General features: G+C 49.5%; 1 protein-coding gene across 5 annotated transcripts in view; it reads left to right on the top strand.

Annotated features, from left to right (window-relative positions):
* The window catches only part of LOC149371665 (solute carrier family 35 member F3-like), a 317,875-nt gene that overhangs the window by 97,174 nt on the left and 201,599 nt on the right, over nt 1-19,102 (top strand). The window contains exon 1 of one of the 5 annotated variants that reach the window (XM_089565901.1): nt 12,847-14,434. The exons of the other annotated variants lie outside the window; for them this stretch is intronic. The gene's annotated coding sequence lies outside the window, so the exon portion shown is untranslated. Of the gene's footprint in view, nt 1-12,846; nt 14,435-19,102 lie in introns of those variants that run through there. 5 annotated transcript variants of the gene reach the window in all.

Genomic DNA, 19,102 nt, shown 5'->3' with positions numbered 1-19,102 from the left:
CGACACTGCGTAACTGCAACGTGCGTAAGGCAGCGCCGCCGAGCTATGTAATAAAATGCGAAAACTGACGTCACAATATAAGTGCCGAGTGATGACGCCTGCAGGCAGCAAGGGCATCGGTCGAAACGGGGCCAGTCACAGAAGGGCGTATCCTGAAATAAAACGGCGGCATTTAGAAACACATGCTTGTCTACGCACTTTCAGCAAACATGCCGAAAACTGCCGTTTTATAGCTTGATGATAACAGCGCAGCAATGTTACTGCTTGTGGAGGCTGCTTAGACAAGGTCTCTCCTGTTATCACTTTCCTTACTCCGCGAAAAGCAGCCATTTTTCTGCGTCCAATGGCCTCTAGCGGCAACTGAAACCTGCGTAAGTACTTCGTGGCTTCTAAATGAACGCGGCTACCGTTGAGGAGTACGTCTTCTTTCTTTTTTTTTCTATGAAGAAATAGTTGTTAGCACAATAATAATAACAATAAAAAAACTCCACTCAACCTGCACCGAAGTCCAAAAGTAAGAACCAGGATGTCCCTGCAGCTTTCAGCTGTATTCCGCGTACTTCGGCATTTTTGCGTTGCAGGTAAAGGCACAAATCGATTATGTTAACGGTGCTTCTGGCTGGCGTGTAATGACGCATTGCGCGAAAGGCGCTGCGTCAGACATAACCCTCCGTGACCGCCCATTTCCTGAACGTTAGCTATTTACATAACAGATGAACACAAGTAAAACCGCAGTGTAAAATAATACAAAAACGTATTACCTCTGCAAATGAAAGTATCTAATCGAAGTACAGAAAAACGCGTCTGCATAAGTGCGCGTTGAGGCAGCTTCGGTGAATAAACATCCGCTCCACGGCGGAAGAAGAAAGGGGGAAAAACACAGAGGAAAAAGCAGAGTACAACACCATCCACTTGGTAACCGGAATTCGAACTCAGTGTGAAATAGCGAGAACTTAGAGCGGAATAAGGACTTTTGTCTGGGCTAGCTGGTGCATATCTCCTTCTTCTTTCTCTATTCCTCTTTCTTCGTTCTTTCCAAGCTGTGGTTTCCGTCACTTAAGGCGGAGTTCGCCATTGCCCCACGCCCGTTCGTTGCACGCTTATCGCCATTATCGCATGCGTCTTAATGGTAGGGCACCTTATGTACTCAAGAGGTACACAGGGTGCAAGTTTTAAGGAAGGTGGGGGTGTTAGGTGCTGCGTATTAGTGGTATATATAGAGTGTGTATTACTGTATTAGTGTATAGTGCATGTATTAGTACATTAGTGTATAGTGCTGTATTAGTGTATAGTGCTGTATTAGTGTATAGTGCATTAGTGTATAGTGGTGTTAGGTGCTGCGTATTAGTGGTATATATAGTGTGTGTATTATTGTATTAGTGTATAGTGCATGTATTAGTGCATTAGTGTATAGTGCACATATTACTGTATTAGTGTATAGTGCACGTATTAGTGTACTGTGCATGTATTAATGTATAGTGTGTATAGTACATGAATATATTTGGTGGCTAGCGACGCAGCGAACGCAGAAAGGCTGTCCGATCAGCCTCTGTGTAGATTGTATGTACCGGTGGAGGGGAGCGGGGGGAAGTGAAACTCGCACTGTAGAGACTCACACTATCACATAGATGGAACCAGAGTTTTTCATGGGAGCAGTGGATGGGCTGCAGTGCAACTATTTCTCTCGCTACTTCTGACAGGGGTAAAGAGAAAAGTCCGGGAATTCTCCCAACCAGTCAGGACGGATTCCTGCAACATTAATAAGAATGTACAACCTCCGCGAGCTTTGCCAATAAAGCTTACTCACAGATTACGCCACTTTTGTAGTTTCACGCCTAATCAGGTGCACATAGCTCTGCGGTCTCACCCAGCGCGCCGTTAAAGCCTTCTGCTTCAGGTGAATTTCGTAATGGATCTCAGCTTACATTGTCAATAGCCGTTTATGCTTCGTATAGAGGCTCTGCTCGTTATGGCCTATTTGTCTCCGCTATTTCCGCGCGTTTATAACGATAAGCGGGTTATTCTCTGAGCGCCCGTTTCCCTTGATACCATGTTTGTCATTATAGCGGAGCGCCTCCGCCCCTGCCTGCGTAAAAGTCCGCAAAACAGACTCTGCAATGGTGTTGAGTGAGCTGCACATCGCGATATCTTGAGACCAGCGGCTGAACTGTAGCGGTAGCGGCATGCGTAATTATCTACTAACGTAGAAGGCAAACGAAGCTACAAGCCGGAAAAAGTTATCGCACATCCTGGAAAAAGAGAAAAGTGAAATCAGAAACGTTGAAAAGCAGCATGGAAAAGAGAGCGGCGACGGAAAACCTCATTGTGCATCTATGGAAAGAATGAAGTGAGGTGAGTCATTGAGACAGTATGAAACACTAAGGTGAATCCAGGGTGGCCACAATATAACGATTCCGCTTCAATTCTATTCCATCCCACATTTTCCGCCTAAAAGGCGTGAGAACTTGTAAAAAATTAAGGAGATAGAAGTAATGTACGTCTTTCGAGGCTGATTCTTTCCGCACACTGTCCGCCAGTGGAATCAGTACGACCAAATCTTACCGAATGACAGTCTGAGAGATTATTTAGTGCTCAGATGTGAGACGGCTTCAGCAGCTAAGTTTTTTTATTATCTGTTTTTTAATGTTCGCTTGCATTGGCCTCATACAGAAATTAGAGCCCTCCCCATCTCCCTTTTTCTTTTGCGATAGTGCTTTTGGGTGCTGCATGTATGCGTGTCTAAATAAATGAAATAAATTTCGCTTTTTTCCACCTTCTTTAAGACTGGTTGAAGTGCCCGTTACAACGCGTTCCCTCTTCCTTATTAGTTGAAGCCAGTAACAGCGGGGAGGTGGCCTTCCTGGGGCCAGTCCCAAGGAGCGTTATTGAAATTGAATGGAATCTAACGGGACTCGTTCTCTCATTCCGGCGCATAACTCTTTCTGCCCATCTTCCCTGTACTGACAGAAGGCAATAACAAAATGATTAAAGAATAGCACTCAGACCAGAAGAGACTGAAAGCCTTGGAGGTTTCCTTGTCGTTGGTTGCACAAGCAAACCCTAGCCTCGCCACCTCCTAGGCCGACGTCAGTAAGACTGCGAAGCTCGTTGCAGTCGGAGCATTTATATCAATTCAGTTTAGAGCGAGCAGATGGCCTTCAGTTTCTTCGCCCGTGCACGGTTGCGTCATAGCGGCGCAGTCCGCGGTGTCGTCTTCTCCCCGTAAACGTGCCTCCCACGACTTCCGCCTCGTATACAGGCTTCCCGCTTAATTTCAGTCACGCCTTGACCGAGCCGCGGAGGTCGACTCGCGTGCGGGCGGAGGCGAAATATAAAGGGAAAGATATGTACGGCAGGCGACGACTGAAACCGTACACCTGTTTCGACACCGGTGTCGCCATGTAGGCATGTGTAACTAACGGCTGTCGCGGCAAGCCCTTTAGGCCACACAACAGCGCATGCGCGTGCGAGCGACACCTTCTCGAGGAGCACTGGGGGGCGGGGTGCTGGTACAGAAAAAGAAGCAACGGAGGACGCAACGAGCGGAATTGCGGCAAGGTTTCGCCTTCTGTGCGAATGACGCAAGTGAGGCATAAACAGTACGTGCTGTCTTTTAACGCAGCCCCTGCTCTATCCTCATAGGAGCCAGTGTGCATGTAGATAGCAGCAAGTTCAATTTCGAGATGCGTCCGAGTGAAACCGGGGATATACCGGGGACGACGAACAAGGGGACGACGAAGCGAAAAAAAAAAATGGCGAAATTCGTTGAAATGTGTCCTGCCGAGCTACGTGCCACGAATTGAGTGTACGGCACGGCCGCTTCGCGTGAGGCTATTCGGTTCTCTCTCTCTGTCCCCTCGTCCTCAGGGAAGGAGAAAAAGAGAGAGAAAAAGAGAGAGGAAAAGAGAGAGAGGAAGGAAGCCTGTTTCTGGACCAGATGCATTCTTTATGAGGCATGTGGCCTTTCGTTTTATTCCTGTCCTATCGCTGCGCTGTTTGCTCTACTATCGCGTCTACGCTGGCCGTTCCAATTGGTGCAGGCAGTCGAGAAAGGGAGGTACATGTTTTGAGACATGTTTCCGAGGCTTGTCGCGTGTGCTAGTACACAAGCTCGTACACACGCACGCGCGCACACACAAACGCAGAGAAACAGGCTCCTCTCTCCATAGGGTTTCCCTTTATCCGTGCCCGTCTGCCGGCCGTAACGGTGATCCGGCTTTTCCAAGTGGCTTCGCGCGAGGTGTTCCCCCGTCAGATAGAGCGTGGCAGGTTTTTATAGCCGAGCCAGGCGGCCTAGGAAACTCACCAAGATCCGTTTGCGCGCGTGGAAAGGAAAGAGAGAGTGCGATACAGGGAGAGCGTCCCGGCGTCGCTGACTCTGATCCAGAACTGCACCATCCTCAACACCCTCTCCACGTTCTTTCCTTTCCCTCGATCCTGACACACGCACAGACACCCCGTCCATTTGTTACTCTCCTTTTACCTGGGGAAGGTTGCGTGCGCTGGCTGTGCTGCAGGAAAATGGAGCAGCGCTGGTAAAGCTGCAGCGGGCACCAGATAGCGTAATTCGAATGCAAAAACAACAACAAAAAAACTCGAGTTGATTGGTTGGTGACCATAACTCATGTGCCTAAGCTTCAGAAATTTAGAGATATTTAAATGTTTTGGGATAAAATTTTTTATTTCAATTCAGAATTCAGGATCATTGTTTTTATTGGTGGACATGTTTTTCTCAGCAGCGACTTTTGAACCGCCCTGCAATGTGAGTCTCGGCAGATCGCTACTTGCTACCTGTAGTAAAGCTTCAAACATTTGGCATCGACTCTGAAGTCACGTTTGTCATCACGCGCGTTTTTTTAATTTTGTATGACACTTGAAAAAATGACGTGTTTCTTGCAAAATAACAGTGTAGTCGATCGGGTTGATTTCGAAAAAAAAAAGATAGGGTCTATAGAACACTGGCGGATTCTTCTGAACATACACAACGCATAAAACTGATCGCCCTCAGCGCAACCCTCGTAAAGGAAAAGTTTAGAGCCTCTTAAACCTACACTAGCTGCCGTAAGCTTTTGCACAATAAAGGTTTCTGAGCAAGAAAGCGGTGTCCTGCATGTTGGACGCTGCAGTCGGACACAACTCAAGAACGAAGCGTCTTTTCCCCGTAAAATGATGCCCTTCCAGCCAATGGCGTCAGCCGATTCTCATGAACTGCTGTATAGCGTGACAATGCAACGAGGGAACTATCCCCGACAACGGAAGGAGGGGACATTCCCCTTTAATCTGCCACCCCCTGCATTTTCGCCCTAACATGGCTTATGAGAATCGGCCGACGCCATTGGCTGGAAGTAGGTGCTTTGAAGGGGAAAAGCAGCTTCATTCTTGAGTTGGATCCCACTTTTGGCATACATGGGTAAATCTGACCACTCGTGAAGGTCAAGGCGCCGTCCTGTGCAGCGAATCATTCTAACGCGCGTCTACCGCTGTAAAAACTCGACCACCGAAGGAAAGCCGGCGCCGACTGCATGTCCTTCGCAATGCTGCACGGTTTTGGCGAACGAAAGCGGAGCTTTTCTCTTATTCCAAGCTCGCGAGCGCTGAAGTTCCGCGTGCTTTTAACGCGCGCGTGCTTCGGAGAATAATCGCTGCATCTCCCGCTGCTGCGCGCGAGGGGGAGGGGGGGGGGGGGGGGGGGGTGGGGGGGAGGAAGGAGTGGCATCTCTTTCGGACGACACGGCACGCGCTGCTCATGCCCGCCCTCAGGACAACGTTTTGCCAGCGCTGTTTTTTTTCTTCTAAGCTTAATCGCGAATGCGTACACGGGCGTTAGCAAACTCAGTCGCCGCTGAGAGCACGGTCGTTTCGTGTGCGAGCTGGGGTCGTTTCCTGCCTGTCGTCCACCGGCGGTGCTAAGTGCTAAGAGACACGCGGTGTGCTGTAGGAATGGCAATGTGAACATTTCTAAAATCCAATCTTAAGTACGCGTACACGTAAGAAAAGGAAAAAAAACTAAGAAAAAAAGGGGAATTAGAGATTTAAGAAAGAAAGCTTTCAAGGTACCGACGTGCCAACTAAGCAACACCTCTTAGTCGCATGCATGCTTGTGGTGAAAGCAATTGTCTGTAAGAGTCAGGTATAGTCGTTTCAAAATGCAGTCGAACCTCGTTATAATGAAATAACGGATATAACGAAGGAATGGCGATTCCCCTCGCAAGTTCAGTCAACATTGGCTATAACGAAGCAACGCCTATAATAAACTAATCGCCAGGCCACTGCAACTTCGTTTTTACGAGATTAAACTGTATCGCCAGTGCCGCCCTGTATACTATTCAGCGATGAAGCACGAGAGAAAAGCTGCTTCTAGACGCAATATAGTGCCCTACGGCGTTGCAGTAAAACTGAAAGAGACTTGTTTTATTTTACTTTTCCGCACTTTTGGCACGTCAGTACGCTGAAACATTACCGTACATCCTTCGCCACTTCCTTTTCTCTAAAAGAGGATACCTCCACTGACTCATAGCGTGTCGTTATCCGAGTACTGTAATACCCGCCACGCCTCGTTCCGTCAGGCTTGTCTGGCACACTCTTGTAAGGATGCGATGTAACAACGTTGAGCCCTTTCCGCTCTGGAAACTCCACCCCCTTATGCCGGAAGCGCTCAGCTCGAGCAATTGCCGCCACTATTCGCAAGGACAACCCTGTTGCGATTCACCCATCCTCCTGCTCCAGCATAGGCAACTTGCAATGCTCAGGCAAGGCTGTGGCATGTTGCAATTTGCTCGTCTGCACCGTGGGTGGCGCCATGGTCGAAACGATTGCAGCGATCCTGGTATCAGCGGCAGACGCGGCTGCAGTTAAGCCTAACAAAGGTAACATTTCTCGACCGCAATGGATAACAAAAACATGCTTATGAACTAAATTATAAGCAGCCATAAGTATTAAAAATAAGATATCAAAGAAATAAATCGCGATGATGACACATCGCGTCTGCGCCGCCAGCGCCGCAGCGGTTAACGCGGCAGCGCACGCAGGCGCAGTGTTGGCCCAGGTGGCACTACGGGTGCATGGCTGTTCCGCTCAAAGCTGCCGCCCACAAAAACGAGGCAAATTTCTACACAGCGAGAGAAGTACGCCTGATTCATCGCTTTTCTTATCGTCGTGCGCCACAGTGTGGCCCAGTCTCAGTGACGCGCGTTACGACCGGTTCCGGCTGGGCGCGGACGCTCGTGCATCGCGCTATGCGATGCAATGCAGGTCGCTTCACAAAGCCGCTGTGCACTCTGCTCTGAGCTGAGAGGTCGAGGTTGTTGTTGACTATAGGCAGGAAGAGACTTGCAATAAATGAATAAATTGGTTCTTGACCAAAAGAAGTGAAGCATAATTGTCTCACATATCGGTGGACACCCGAACCGCTCTGTAAAAGAAGGGAGGAAGGTGGTAGCGAAAGAAGAAAGAGAAAAGAGGTGCCGTAGTGGAAGGCTCCGGAATAATTTCGATCACCTGGGGACCTTTAATGTGCACTGACATCGCACAGCACACGGGCGCCTTTACGTTTCGCCTTCATCGAAGCGCGGCAGGGTTCGAGCCCAAGAACTGCGGCTCAGTAGCCGAGCGCTCTAACCAGTGAGCCACCGCGGTGGGTAGACTTGCAACTGCTGCCGGTAATTCCTACGCCGTAGCGACATGCAATATAAACAAGAGACGTCACCAATCGTGCCACAGTTCAGTGCATTTCACGACACTGAACTCAAAGCTGCTTTCTCTCCTCGCTAGCCAGTGTGACGACACTGCTGTTCGCTCGGAGAGCTCCACTGCTAGTTGCCTATATGAATGGACAGCAATAGTTCGCCCACGACTTCCTCAAACGCTTTGCAGGGACATTTCTTGTCACTAGCAGGGCGAGCCGGGATACTGACCCTACCGCCCACCGCCGACAGCGTCTCGGCGCACAATTCGCCTCCTGTCACTCTGTATATAAAAGCGCACACGCACGCACACCACCCGAATGCGTAGCGCGTTCCGTAGAGCCCGTCCGGAGACGAAGCGCGCCGCTGTCGCCACGCCCATCAGGACCGGAAGGGCGGAAGCGTGCGCTGGCAGCCCTGAGCTGCCTCCTCGGACGTCGGGGCCGCGTCGGCGATGGTCGCCCACGGCTGCCCACTCGCCAGCTGCCCGTCCCGTGCCCGACGTGGCCCCGCGCACACGGCCGATGCTGTGCATACTGCGCTGCGCGCGGGGGGTGATGCCTTATGGCGGTGCCTTTCCGGTCCCCCGCTTTGTCGAGACGGAAATGCGCTCGCGCACTCAGTTGTCTGAGTCGTTCGTCCTTTCTGCGCAGGTCAGAGGGTGCAGAGCTTAGTGCCGGAAACGAAACGACACCGGACCGTTTGGCGTAGGCGACAGAGTGACAAAGTGTAGTCGGTGGCCTACTGGGCGAGCCGGTAAGAGATATCAAGGGAGAAGGAAAGAATAAGCCGGACGCGGACCGACACAACAGGATAAGACCGCAAGCAAGATAAGATTTATCTGCCGTTTGTCCGGTCAGAAGCAGACACTTCGAGACCGGATGAAATAAAAGACTTGGTTGGGGGCAGTCTATAGCCGGATAGAATACAAGAACGAGGATGCAAGAAGATTTACCAATCTACTCCACCTTGGGGGATTCCCCTAAACATTTGACCAAAAAGAACGAGGCAGCCAATGCCCCTCTAAGGAGAAACTCCATCCAATTGCGTGGACCGGTTCTCAGGATGCCGTGCTTAATCACCTCGGACCTGCTAGCGTGACATCACAAGGGGTGGTAGATGAAAGGGCGGCTTAATAGGATTAACAGCGGCGTCATGAAAATCGGTCGACGCCATTACCTGTAGTCACTTCTCTGGGGCGCCGCCGCGGTGGCTCAGTGGTTATGGTGCTCGGCTGCTGACCCGAAAGACGCGGGTTCGATCCCGGCCGCGGCGGCTGAATTTCTTTGGAGGAGAAATTCTAGAGACCCGTGGACTGTGCGATGTCAGTGCGCGTAAAAGAACCCCAGGTGGTCGAAATTTCCGGAGCCCTCCACTACGGCGTCTCTCATAGCCTTAGTCGCTTTGGGACGTTAAACCCCATAAACCAAACCAACCAAACCACTTCTTTGGGGGGACTCGGTCGCTTTGTTCTTGAGTTATATCCGACCATACGGTCGCTCATTGTACGTATTGGGGCATTTATTCGATACTATCCGGTTTATCCAGGGGAACATAGCAGTAGCTTACAGAAGCTCAGTTTAGTCAAAAAACAAGCGATTGACGAAAGCCCGTCTGGTTGGTAGGGTGCATGACCAAATATGAAGCGGCGCCGATAGAAACAACGAGTGACACGACGTTTCGGCTCCCATGCGAGCGCCTTGTTCACAGTCCTTATTTTTCGGCGCACAGTTTGTTAGATAGATAGATAAGAAGTTTATTCAGACAGGTACAAGTGTCTGGGAGAATGGCGAAAAGGCAGTGAGATGCCTGACAAAGCGCCATCCCCCCCATCCCCCCCCCCCCCCCCCCCCCCCCCCCTCCCAGAAGTTGACACTTGTTCAGACAATGCAGTACGAGCACCGGCACAGCACACATAGGAAGCTTCAAAGAGAACTATAACATCTTATTTAAAGAGCGCATTATACATGTGAAAAGGCATTCTGAAGAAAAAGGAAAACTTCTTTAACATGTTTCTTAAAACGGCATAAAGCACAAGTCTAAAAACTTAAAAGACAAGCAAATATGCACAAACAGAGTTTACATCACAAAAAAAAAAACGCTATCAGTCTAAGTTTGCAGTGACAGTAAATAATCAAGGAGAGTGTTCTTAAAAGCAATGGTTGCAGTATTTTCTTCTAATATTTGTCTGATAAAAGGATGTTTGTTTAAGAACTCTGGTATACAATAAGATAGTATTTGGGTACCGTAATTTGTTCGCAGCTTTGTTTTTCTGCATGCATTATTTCGTAAGTTGTGGGAGTGATTTTTCTCGAGGTATTGCTTGGAGAAGGTGGTTCAGAGAGGTGGTTCAGAGTGAAATGCTTTTTAGGGTAGAGTCGAGGAGTAATTTCGACAGGCCAAGTTTCCTTTCAACCTACACAGGAATTTTACTGGGCTAGTTCAGACACAAGCGCCTTCCGGGCGAAATTAGGTCAACTGTTCGAGGAGCCTGCGAGCGAATGCGTGGCCTCGCGGTCAGTGGCAAAATGCATGAGCTGCTGAGCCACAGCGACGTCAAGTGTGAAATGCAAATGCACCAATTTGCAATCTTCTCTTATGGGCAGCGGAAACGTGACTGCAATAGCATTCCTCGGATGCTTTCAGATGGGACTGGCGGGACTTGCAGAATCACCTGCACTCGCTAACATGGCTAGAGGTGTCGACAGCTGCTCACTGCTCCCTATCATCTTCAAATGCACGCGCATGCACAACATTTATCATAAAAACATTTTTGAATGGGAGTGAGTTTATGAGGGCAATTTTTTCATATATTGTAAGATTTCACTCTAGCAGTCATTTTTTCGTGGGTGGCATGTATGGAAGGAATCCGTATGTGGACTACAAGTTTCAATTTTTTTTTCGGGAGAGTCAGCCTGCTAGCTTCGCATTCCGTATCAGTTACCGTTTCCATTTCATATCATCGCAGGAGCGACACAGGTAACAACTGATTACGGCAAATAAGATACTTATTTAATCCATCGCCCGCAGTGCCTCCAATTATTATTTTTTGACTTGATCAGTCGTTTCTTGACTTCATTGGTTCTCTTGTATTTGAATCTTTATTTCTATGAACAAGGATGCATGAATTGCGCGTTTTTTAAATGATAAAGTTGAATACTTCCGTGCATTTGTAATTGGTCGCCACACGCTTCTTCCTTTCACTCCAGAAAGCTAAGTGTTCCTTGACGGGGTAAACTAAGTTGGGGGCCGGATTCTCGCAGAACATTGTATACGACAGATCCCGGAAGCGAAATGTTCTTTGTTCGCATCAGCGATGCCGAGGAGGAGATTCTCGCAAAGGGTCGTAGAATACGTATCCCGAAAGCACTCGTTTAAGCAAATTTAGCGAGCTGAAGCTGAGCTAGAAACGAACCTGCAACGTCTGTTCATTAAAATCGAAGCATAACCGGTTAACTTAAGCATTCCTCGGTGCCCGTTAGAGCTCGGAGAAATCAGCAAATGCGCGCGGAACGTACGGCGCGCGTGGAACCCCAAAATAACTGAGTGATCACGGACATGTTAGTTGGAGACGTATTGCAAACGAGCGACAGATGTGTGTCACAATCGCCGCCATTTGTGTACTGACGCCAAGGTGTTTATGGAAGAATTCAACCTTCTAGACGCTTACGACCGTGGGCTCATCGTAGACAAAGAACCCACATTTTGAAGAGAAAACTAAGCCATACATCACGGGGTGAATAACCTAGCTTGTACAACGCAACGCTGAAGGGATGATGTTGGTTGAAATATATTCTTGGACAAGGAGAATCCATATTTAGCTGATGTTGTGCGTCTGAATGCATGGCGAGCGATGTCAGTCAGCTAGCGATGCGAGAAGTGTTCAGTACAAGTCATTTAGCGAGTTAGTTAAGGTCGGAAAACTTCACTACCGTCAAGTACGCATAATGGATTGTTCAGAACTGCAGCTCGTAATGCTCTCTTGGAAGCAATCCATCACAAGGAAAGTGCGTGCAGTGCGAAGCGTAGCTGTTTCCTCGCAGAGAGTAACGAAGAGAACAACGCACATATTGCACTTTAAACGAGAAATCGGATGCTCATCTGGATGTAACCTAGGCCCCAAGCCCCACAGTTTTATTGCTGCAGTTATTTTGACCAGTATACTTCGTCCAGCCACAAGGAAAGATAATTTTAAAGAATCTGCTTGAACTGCTTCAGACAAGGGCAAGCAAGCAGAAGGAACCCAAACGCGAGTTCATGCATTTGCAAGGCACAGGATGTCCAGAGGATTGGTTCGTGACACAAACATATATGTATAACTGCACGGAAACTGCACGCTGCGTCACCGCGATACAGCGATAGTCGGAGTTAAAACCAAGCTTCCTACCGAATGTGTATGCATGCAAATGATATGGAATGATTGTCCGTATTACAGCAAAAGGAAACTTGCCATCAGTCGTGTTTCGAAAGAGAACGTAACTCTAGAAAACACCTAGTGGACGTTGGTTCATTAAGAAGCCCGAACTCTCTCAAATGCTAGCGGCGGCTTCTTTGAGCACCCGCTCGCCTGCTATAGTCAGCACAATTCAAGAACGAATCGGCCAATGTTTCTCACAGGAGACCCTAAGCCTATTGTCATGAAGCCACGGTCAATCGCCTTGCACGTGCCAGCCACCTGCTAGCGGCCTTGGCGGTGGCAAGACTAGACCACGACGTTGAAAAGACTCTTCTAAGGGGATTTGCCTCTTAGTTCTTCAGTTGTAATCGACGTCTTACAGCTATTCAGGGAAAGCGAGATTAATCTAACCTGCTTTCCGCCCAGCTGCCTCCTTAGAGGGAAGCTACGCGGTTTCTCCCCACTGCCCAAATAAGGGAACAACAACGCTCGCCGCTTGGTGCGCCTGTGAAAAGCATTTGCCGCATTCCATTTCCATCGCGTGCCCCGCGTAAAGGAAGCGGCGCCGGGAGTAGGACTAGCTACTTCGGTCGGCCCGTCGTTCAGGCCGGCGTCAGCGAGCACTCAAACGGTCCCGCGGCCGCACGCGCCACCGTCGGGGCCACAACAAACGGGCGCTGCCGCTGACGTCGGAAGAGGAGTCCAGCATCGATCCAGCCGTCGGCCCGTCCCCTTCCCGTCTCGCAAAACGCATGCGCAGGTGGCGCGGCCTGTGTGTGCGTGTGCACATACCCCAGCCCGAGCTACCGGAGGACCACCGCCGGGGTCCCGGCCCAGAGAGAGAGCCGGCCTGCGCCGGTGAGTCGAGTCCGGAGCAGCCACGCTGCCTCGGCCCCTGCGGACCCACTGCGAAAGGGAAGAGGCACTGCGCACACGTGGCTGGCCGCTTCTCCTGCGGCTTCGGTGGTGCGCTGCTACTGCTCCTCGCCCAAAGCAGCGCGGCGGAGGACTTGGCCCGCGTCGACGCTGCAGGAAGGGACCGACCGATTCTTGCGCAAGGAAGTGGACGTGTGTGTGCTCGCTCGCCGGTTAGCTAGCTAGCTAGCTCGGGCGGCCCGCGCGCTCTTTGCGAGGGCGGCGTGGGAACTCGTGTTTTGAAACCTTCTTCGCTCTGGGCTTTACTGAGCGGGCGGCCACCTCTCGTTCTCGCTCGCACGCGGCCGCCGATCTCATTGGGAGAGGAGGCGGACCGACCGACCGACCCAGTCAAGTTGCGCAAGTTTCGTTAAGGAAAAGTGTGGCGCGGCGGCGGGAAGGAAAGAAAGAAAAGAGGAACGATAGAAGGAAGAAGAGAAGGAAAAGAAAGGCGGCCGCCCACTCAATTTTCTCCGCTTTGCACTGTCGTTTGCTTCCCGGTACACATATATTTTATGATTTTATTTCGGTCGCCGAGAACGACGCCACGCAACCCCAGCCACGCTTCGCCGTTAAGCGTTACGCAAGGCATGCGATTGCCGGCTGCCCTGTTCTGTCGAAAACTCCGCGATTGAGGGGTAATATTACTCCGAAACTCTTGTTTACTTTCGGGCTCTGCAGCTGGGGGTCTCTTTCTCACTGTGCTTTTCTGATCCAGCGGGCAACAGAGGCTCAGCGTAAACTGCTTCCAGTGCGAAGTCGTACGTCACAAACGCGAACCTTTTAAGGCCCTCTCAGAAAGCCGAGACCAGAATAGAAGAAGGTTGCGCATCGATTGTTTTGCCCTCAATGTTAGTGTGTGCGGCGCATCGCCTATTACGCAACCGAGAATGAAAGATGCTAAGGCTCGCCGCTCTACCAAAATGCATCGCATTTGGAATCGATTTGAAAGAGGGCGTTTTGTCTCCGATTCTGACGAAACTGCAGATGCGGTATAGACTGTCGCAAGACGGTTCCTTCTGAGAAAAAATAAAAAAAAGGAAAAGGAAGGGCAACCGGCAGATTACAGAGAGAAGCATCAAGTGAATCTCTGTGACAAACAAGAGGAATTTCGCAAGGACGAGCGAGAGCCTCATGGGAACCAGGTTCCGCGGAAAGTGAGTTTTCGGGCGAAAGCATCGGCGCCAAGCGTAAAAGGGGCAAAAGAAAAAAAGGCAACAAGTCGTCCTCCTACACGTGGGAACATCGCGAAGACGTCTACGACGACTACGCAGTGAGCGCCCGCACAATACGAGGACTTCGACAAAAAGTGTGCCCGCCCGTTCGCTGTGTGTCGTCACCCCCGCCGGGGTTCGGGCCCCGAAAGCGAAAGGCTCGGGATCAAGCTCGCGTCCACGTGCTCGAGGATTGCGAAATTCCGCCGAGCGTCGAAAGAGAACCGGTGAGTGACCAGGATCTCCTTCGTTCTCTCCTTTCCCGTCGGCTCTTTTCCTTTCTGGTGAAACGGTAGATTCTAGGAACGTGCCATTTCGCAATAAGCATACCGCCTGACTGAAGCTTTCCTACATATCTATTCCGAACGAACGCCTCACTTGCGCAATTACACAGCCAGCGAGCCAGGTGCTGTGCGAATCTTTTAGCTCGGACGGCATGCTCCTCATTTGGAGCGCAGAGCACAGGCTACACTGGAACGTTGAGCGCAGTTTAAAAGTGAAATAAACTAAGAAAGCGCAAAAAACTGGATGCGTCACCTCTTCTCGAGAGCGAGGTTTCAACACAGCCTTTGCGGCCTCTGAAGCACGCTGCCTTGTTAAGCACGTGGCATTGCGTAGTCGCTCCAGTATGACGTTGAGCGAAGCATTTCCTTCGCGCCTTGCTCATGGTACTCGTATTGTGTGTAAATCAGGGGCCGCTTTAGACCACGCAGATATAGGAGAGCATCTGGTGCGGTGCGCAAAGGGTGACCGCCCACAATTTCGAAAGGAGTAGGCGTCGTGGTTCTTGGACCTCTTGCACAGGGACTCAGCTTATAGGCTGCTTTTTAGTTACGTGGAATGCACTCCGCGTCAGTTTATACCCGTCGCATGTTATTTTAAACTGGCGAGGTTTTATTGAAACTAATGAAGAAACTTCTACTAAAGAAAGAAGAATAAAGAAACTACCGGTGTGCATGAAGAGCTTCAAACGACTTTGCCGTTAATAAAGAAGCGCCAAACAGACTTTGTAGAAATGGTAATACCATTAGGAAACTGCTCTTTATTACTAAAATTGGTGCCTCTGTTGGAGATGGGAAGACAAGATTGTACATGACATTTCGCACTTTAACTCAAAAATAGGACGCATTTCTACGGATGGGACGGAATACCTCGTGGCCAACTCATTGTTGAAATTAATTACCAAACAAATAGTGCGTAGCAGTTTGATGCCTATTAGTAGTTGATTGAAACAGAAAAATAAAAAAAACTTCACCAGCTTTCAGCCTTTTATGCCGATCCTGTTCGCATTTGAACTGACTGCTTGCTCCGGTGGGTTCCATGGTTTACTACCAGCCTACAGAGTAGATTTCAATGAATGGCGATCCTCGTTCCTGACTTGCTGAGTTCCTGCTGCTCCAATAGTATTTAATTGCATGTTTCATAGCCATACTAGCGATATTTTTCAAACGGTCTTTGTATGAGTTAGCATTTGTTAACAGTAAGCGCAACTGTCGCGATTCTGGTTGAATCCTCGGCTTCGGAAATTTAATTCGACTGCAGTTTCATTAAAAATACTCCATTTCACCACTAGGCAGGAAAAAAACACCTTGTTCTATATAAACGGAAAACATAAGCGTTTTCTTTGCGGGCGCTAGGGCATAGTTTCCCTCGTCGAATGACGAATGACGCTGAATCTCGCACCGTGAACGCGGAACGTGAAAGGCTTCGCTTAAAACACCTTATTCAGGCCCTGTTCATGCATTCGCTAGAGCTGGATTGGAATTTATAAGGCGATATGGAAAGAGAGCTCGAGTTAATAATGTTGTTACGGGGATGGGTTTATTTACAAGATGAGCTGAAAAATGGGAGAAAACAGGGAGCGGCCATCGTCAGCTAACCACAGCCCGAGTTCTTGTTACGCCGACTGCGCTGCGTGGCGTGGCGCTGCACGCAAGGTATATGAGGACGAGGTTGAAACGCGAGAACTCGAGCTGTGTTAACCGAACGCTGGCGACCGTTGTAACATTAAAAAGGCGTCCAAATTTGGGTGAAATTCACCGCATTTTCAACGCCTCAAATGTGCGGCAGTGCTGATGAACATCCGAGGTACTGGCGAGGGTGTCCGTTGTGATCAGAAAATGATAAACATCTTCAGCAACCCCCTTTAAAAGATGGCCACCCTTGTCCTCCTCGGACATGCGCCTGTTCACGATGTGGCTGAGACTCAGGACATCCTCGATGTAAGTCGTGCACGTTTCTCCTGGCAACTGCGCTCGTTGAGGAAGGGTCTGTTCCACCTTGCGGTTCTTTGATGTGGAGTCTCCAAAGCACTTAGTGATCTCGTTCACTAACTTGTCCCGCGTAGATAGTTTGTCTTCGAGGTTCTCAAACCACAGCAGCGCTGTGCCGGCCAAAAAGAAGACCGCGTTGGCGAGTTGCATGGCTGAGCCCCTGAGATTACACTTGCTGGCACGTTGGTAGTGTGTCCGCCAATCTTCGACACCCTCATCGATAACACCGGAGAACGTCTCGGACTCACGCTGGTGCGGCCAGGAACTGACAGGTGCCTGATGTACGCAGCCAAGGTTTGGAGCTGTTCCAGTCGTTCGCGAAAAGTGTCCTTCTCCGTCGTGGCTTGCCATGGCTGTTCGGTCAGGCGGGAGCCCGGTCAAGCGTCTGCTCTGTAGATGCTCTGCGGGGTCCAGAACAACCCAACACTTCCACCAAGTTGTTAGGGGATGGTTTACAACATGAGCTGGAAAATGGGCAAGAACAGGGAACGGCCATCGTCAGGCTATAACCACAGCCCGAGTTCTTGCGCTTCAACCTCGTTCTCGTCTACCCTGCGCGCAGCGCCGCGCCACGCAGCGTAATAGGCGTAACAATATTATTGGACCTTCATTTACACCTGCACATAAACAGGACATGAAAAAAATTTGGCTCTCTACTTGAATAACTGGTGATTTCAAGCAACTGACCATCTAGAAAAGCTTACTAGCGCCTGGTAACTGACGACTTTGTTGTGAACTTAGCTGAAAATGAAGTAATTTCACACTTTTCTTTCGAGAAGCTCAATCGAGGAGGACACGCCGCCAGAAAGAAAGGGAAGAAAGGCTCGACATACGTATGCAGGTCGAGTAAATTAACTATAAAGTCATTTTAACTATTCTCGCAATGAATATCTAGCTATGCATCTAGTGATGTGGGATTGTGAATTGCGAGCGATCGTATTGAGAGCGGTGACCAGCCACAAACTCTTTCTGTATCATCGCTGCTGACTGTAGCAATACCTCAACACATTTGGGTGACTGGACGAATAAAACAAAATAAATCTCAATCAGGCACACTCAGTTATCCAATCAAAGTGCTCGGGGAAGGGTAATCATGTTTCTAGACGAAGGAGGAAGGTTCTTGAATTATTGTCATTTGCAGTGAACACAGCGAAGTGAATAACGGTTTCGTGAAATAAATTCAGATCCAGAATTAAATCACTAGCGATAAAATTTAAACAAGATTAGGCATTGATAAGAAAATAATGTAGTGACGCATGAGTAAAATGGAGTTCTTTATTTTAAAAAAATAACAGTTTCTGCTGCGGGCAAAAGAACGTGTGCATTCGTTTGTATATGTAGTCTATTTATGGCAACAACGTGAAAAGAAAAAGAGCGTAGGGCACCTGCATATAAATTAGGGACTGAATAATCGGGAGAATCGAACTGAGCGCAACCAATTAAGAATCTATAGATAGGGCGTTAAAGAAGCCCGCTCAAATAGAATCCAAGGCTGCGCCCCGCCCTGCCTTGGCTAAAGCACTGCCACGCATTGTCGTTGACGAAACCAATTGCTCCTGCGCGAATCTTTCCAGATGAATGTTTCGCTTGAAGTCATGATATTGAACTGGAAGGGAGGGAGGAGCAGCCAGTATGTGAACTGGACTCACAAGCTCGTTCCCACGTTGCGCAAAGCTCGATTAAAAACTCGCCGGCCACCTGGTTGCATATTTCGAAACCATACCGCGAGGGAACCAGGAAGAGCGCGCGCACATACTCGCACTACGGTCACGCCCTCTGCGGCGTCGCCTTGCTCCACGTCCAGCCAGCGACGGTCTCTCCTAGACTCTCCTCCTCTCCACCAGGGTAGATCCGCCATATTTGTTATACTTTTGCTTGGGACGCTGCATGTACACTGCATTTCCAGCGGCGGCGGGGATTTAGCGTCACGACGCCCCGGCAAACACAGGGCGTGGCAAATGCCATGTCCCCCCCCCCCCCCCCCCCTTTGCCCTGCGCTCGTTCCGTCCCGTACCGCACTAAATCACTGAATAGGAAGGAGCTGCATTGCACGCGGGCAATTGGGCATCTCAGCAAAGGTGCACATTGCGCTGACATTTGAATAGTGCAAGAGATAAGCAAGGCGTAACTATAGAAGAACAAAAGCAGTCTCGCGCTATAGGTAACGCAAGACTACCTGTACTTTCCCGTTCCACCCTTCTGTAACTAGGAGACCTTTAACATTCAGTTTTTGTTTCTATGAGGTTTGACGCTCCAAAGCGACTCAGGCTATGAGTGCGCAGGCTATAAGGGGGCCGCAGTGGAGGGCTGCGGATGATTTCGGCCACTGGTGCTTTTTAATGTGCACTGAAATCGCATAGCACACGGGCTTCTAGCATTTCGCCTCAATCGAAATGCTACACTGCGGCCGGGATCGAACCCAACTCTTTCGGGTTAGCAGCCGAGCACCATAACCTCTGAGCCACGGTGACAGTTCTTTAGAATTCAGTATAGATAGTTTATTGCCAAGCGCAAGAATTAGCACACTGTAGCTAAAGACGCACATAGTGTAGAATCAGACAAGACACAAATTAAATACGGGGACCGTGTTTGTAACAACCGTTTTTATGATTCCTTCTCCGG

This window comes from Amblyomma mixtum, chromosome 1, assembly GCF_055824585.1.
Source record: "Amblyomma mixtum isolate Tamu chromosome 1, ASM5582458v1, whole genome shotgun sequence".
Taxonomy (NCBI): domain Eukaryota; kingdom Metazoa; phylum Arthropoda; class Arachnida; order Ixodida; family Ixodidae; genus Amblyomma; species Amblyomma mixtum.
Note: the sequence above shows the minus strand (reverse complement) of the source record. Positions and strands in the feature narration are given on the sequence as shown.